The 4,591-nt window shown below is 38.4% G+C and overlaps 1 long non-coding RNA gene across 1 annotated transcript in view; it reads left to right on the top strand.

Annotated features, from left to right (window-relative positions):
- The window catches only part of LOC122539677, a 6,258-nt gene extending 5,424 nt beyond the window's left edge, over window positions 1-834 (top strand). The window contains exon 3 of the long non-coding RNA XR_006309146.1: window positions 476-834. This is a non-coding gene — a long non-coding RNA (uncharacterized LOC122539677). The remainder of the gene's footprint in view (window positions 1-475) is intronic.
- The last annotated feature ends 3,757 nt before the right edge of the window (window positions 835-4,591 follow it).

Here is a 4,591-nt window from a genome sequence, read left to right as displayed (position 1 = left end):
GGACAGGCCACTATAAATGCCGGAGGAAACACCACAGAAGCGCGTCACAGGAAGCTCCCAAGCACTGAGGATGTCACCTAGACAGGGGACGAAACGTTTGCAACAAAAACTTCCAGCTCGGCGAACAGAACCACAGCGGATTGTGTGTGTATATCTCCCAACTCACATAAATTCTTCAACTATCTAGATAAGAGGATTTGGGTCAATGTATTTTCTACATATCGAATGTCCACTCATTGATCAGAAAGGTGTCAGAAGTTACTCAGTTTCATTAATATTTATTGGCTCTTAAGTTTTAATGTTTAAACACCCAAAGCTTGATGTTCTTGAAACTTAAAACAAAATTTATGAAAAAAATCAGGTACCTGATAAAACCAAAGGTGGCAATCTATACTGAGCAATGTAAATACTGGTATAAATGCATTGTAATGAATTAGTGTTTTCACTAATCAAATTTTGTTCTTCTTTGCCAAAGCCACAACATTTGTGATGCTGAAGAATTCCTCTTAAAATAAGGAAGCCCGGTAGTGATAGGATCAACTTTTGGACTCAAGTCGTCTCTGAACTTCTGTTTTATAATTGGATGTGACTCTTTCTTGTACTTATTGTCTCAATCCTTAAATGCTGCATTCCAGAATAAAGGCTGGCATAAAATAGGAAATTTAACATCCACTGGTTTATATAAAGGAACATATTTTTGCTATAAGATTATTTCATGCGTAAAAGAGAAAGAGGCAGACGTGAAAAATCTGCATTCCACTTTCAATTGTTCCTGACCTTTGGTGTAGTTTTCAAATATTTTTATGCTATATAATTAGAACAAATGTACCTCAGTAATACCTGTGTTATTACTATTAAAACAGATTGATGCTTCAAACTTGACAAATGAATGCTTACATTATAGATTAAAATGAAAATTATTAATAATTCTCTTTTTGAACAACTGTTGACTGGATATATTGTAGAATACAGAGTAAGCTACATTAAGCAAGTCACATTGGAGACTGTTGTGAGAAACAGAAACATACGCATGTATTTTAACCAATGGTTTAAGCAATTGAACGTACAAACAAAAATCCAAGCCTGTGTCCCTTCCCTGTTTCAAAAGTGATAATTCAGCAAGATTTCAGGATCTTTCTAACCTACTGACGTATCTAACATTCATAATATATCTTGGGCAGTTATCTTCCTTGAAATAACATATCCTGTTCCTGGCAATTTATAAATCATAATTTATATGTAAGCTTTTAACCATAATCCATAAGCACGGTTTAAAAAAAAGTGCATAACATTGTTTTATCCACAATGGTATGTACGTATTTCAATTTTCCCTGCAGTCATCTTACAAATTCTAACAGTAAAGTTTGATTTCATTTATAAGTGTTTCGAATAAATCTCATTATAGTACCAGCATACAATGCAGTTGCTGCAGTTTATTAACTTTTATCTGTAAAACCATGAAACAGCTATTAATGGGGACTGTTAGTGGCTAACAATGGGTTGTGTGTAATAACAGACAATGTGATACCAAGGCCTGGTGTATAGGGGTTGGAGTAAGGACATGGGAGATCTCAAGTTCCAAAGCTACATTTTCAGCCCCATGTTTGGCCCGATTGTTTGCCTAAAACACGCATCAGCCATCTTGCACAAGTTAATTAAGGGAGTCAAACCTTATTTACAATACCTCTGTAAAAGCAAAATACTATGGATGCTGGAAATCTTAAATGAGATACTCAGAAGGTTGGCTGACAGGCCGCTATCTTGTAAACTGCTGGTGGTAGGGGTGAGGTTACATTCTGACACCTGTAAAATGGTGGATAGGTCGTAATATTGTTGTCAGTAGGGTAATAATTTCTCTAAGTGGCATCTGTTGAAAGAGAAACAGAGTTATCAGGCAGAGTCCACCTGCACACACACGACATGCGTGCTGGGGAAAAATAAGCACTACTGCTGTCAGGTGGTAGTGTGCAGGAAAATAAAAAATAAATAAACAGGAATGTCAGAAAGAGCAGTAAAAACAATTAACAGACAAACCCACTGAGGGGCTGGCTGTGTTCCCATTATTAAGCAATATGTTCAAAAGGGGAAATGGCAGTGATTGGGCAGCCATTTAGTTATTTAGCCTATTGACAGCCATTTTATGACCTACCGCCCATTTTACTGCTGTCAGAATGTAATGCCTCCCCCACCATGAGCAGTTTGTATGATAGCAGCTTCCTAGCCATTCTGGGAATGGGGAGATATCCCTTTATGAAGTTCCATGGCCCAAAGAGCAACTCAGTAGTGGCAACACACTCTCATTATCTCCATTACTATTGCAGAAAGGGTTCAGTCATCCACTTCTTGGGTCTGCTGACTCTTCGAGGCACTTCAATATGGAGATGCCCTCTCTCTCAGCCCGATCAGTGGCCACCTTTATCCATGGCCCTAAACAGGAGCCAGCCCTTTAATTTGACTAGCAGTTGGAGAGCAGGTCGCCATCTCTAATGAGTGGGCAGTCTTGGTTCTGAACTGGCCATCACAGGTTTAGAAAAGTGTCATCACAGTTCACCAGCATAGACTCATTCAGTCCCAACTTTACTGCCAATTATATGCTGGTGAAATTTCAGCCAACATTTCAGACTCATGACCTTCTAGTATAATCCCTATCATCCAGTCATCAAGTCATTACTATTTACAACTAATTAAATTTGTAGTCAAACTCCCAAGTTGTGGATTTAGAAAAATATATGTATTTCCAATTGACCTGTTCAGAGATGTTACTAAGCATTTCTGGAGCAGACGAGACAGGAATCTAGGTCTCTTGACTCAGCGATAGGTGCACTACCACTGCAGCACAAGACCCCTCCCCCACCTAAGTTGTAGATACTTTTTTTTGTCAATAACCAGAAGTGCTATCTCACACAATTAAGCAACTTTACTACCACAAAAATCACCATGTCTTTTTTTCCATTTTAAATACTAACCACCACCAATTACACATCCATACAGCCAATTCAAAGTTTCCATGCAAAGCCCCATTAAGGCAATGCAAAGTTTGAAAAGCGAGGCAACGTTAGGAGGGGAAGGGGCCAGTATTCATCACCGAGTCACCCTATATTTACACAAGAACAGTCCTTGACTATAGTACTGCCTCATTCAGAGTCAGGTACCAGAGTGTCAGTATCTCTGACACTCCCCTTTTTTAATCAATTAATCAGCCAGGGCTCCCTGACTGGACCATTTTAACAGGGAACCCATTTTCTATGAGGTCCAACTGGCTGACTTTGTTACAGTCACGACACCCATCTCTCTCTAAAGGCAGTGAGAGCGTAGATGGATACCACATGCTTTCTCTTCAAAAGGTATTGAGGTATAAACATAACTGTGAAAGAGAGGCAGTAAGCATTGGTGACTCCCACCCCTCCACAGCCCATTGCCTGAAGCTGTTTAAAGCAAGATGTGGATATTTTGGGCACTTTTGTAATGTGCCCTAATTAACAGAGCTAATACCTGCCACTCAATTCACCCAATGACTACTTAATTGTGCTGAAACACCAATGCTGCTCAGAAGTTGTCCTCGATTCAAAGATTATTGTTCAAAAGATATCAGAAACTCATGCTTAGAAAAATCTTATAAAGTAATACATCCGCACAAGTGTAACACTTAGCCTATTCAATTTGAATTATTCCAGGCCTTTTCTATTAAAAAGTTGTTTAGAAAGGCACCATTCCTTCAAGTGTTTGGAAACAAAGATTTGATGGCATAAAAGAAACAGGAGAAAGGAGTTATTCATCCTTTAATATTGAATGAAACAGCATCAATCTGTTAACAATCACATTCATACTTAGGCTCAGTTCCCACCTCAAACTACGAATCGATGAAATCACAGAGTCCATTTAAAATAAGGTGAATAAATCTTCTCAATGTAATCAGCTTCTAATGAGATGCAGCATTCAACCGTGAGTATCTTGTTTTGTGCATAATCGTGCAACCACATCATTCAGACTGTCGTGTCTCTTTTGAACATGCTGTAAATGCTGAAACTTTACCTAAATCTGGCAGGTTCTCGGCAGCAGCAGTTTACCATTTATGCTATGTTAAAGAACAAGAGTTACTGTGTAACAACAATGCTTCTTCCTTGAGGTGGAACCGATCAACTTGATAATAAAGTTATAGGATTATTTCAAACTACATACTAGACTTATACTTGTAATCAAATAACCGTAACAATTCAACTCACCTTAACAAGGTTAAGTACACTCATGCCCTGAAGGAAAACAAATTCCATAGGAAAGTCTCACTCCTAGAAAATGCATTTATATATCAGTTAATAGAACATAATGCGAAATAAAAGCATTTTAAAAAATTGTGGACACTGGAGATCTGAAATAAAAAACAGAAAAACGTTGGAGAAGCTCAGTGGCCCTGGCAGTATCAGTGGAAAAAGGGTCAGAGTTAATGACTCTTCCTCGGAACTTGATATAATGCACAGAATGTACTCTGGATGAGCAACAAATACCTTTTAGGTTTTGTAGATCAAAAGTAGAGACACTTGGGGTGTAGGTTTGCTCGCTGAGCTGTAGGTTTGATATCCAGACGTTTCATTAC

Source organism: Chiloscyllium plagiosum, chromosome 33 (assembly GCF_004010195.1).
Source record: "Chiloscyllium plagiosum isolate BGI_BamShark_2017 chromosome 33, ASM401019v2, whole genome shotgun sequence".
Classification (NCBI taxonomy): Eukaryota; Metazoa; Chordata; class Chondrichthyes; order Orectolobiformes; family Hemiscylliidae; genus Chiloscyllium; species Chiloscyllium plagiosum.
This window is presented reverse-complemented; position numbering and strand designations above follow the sequence as displayed.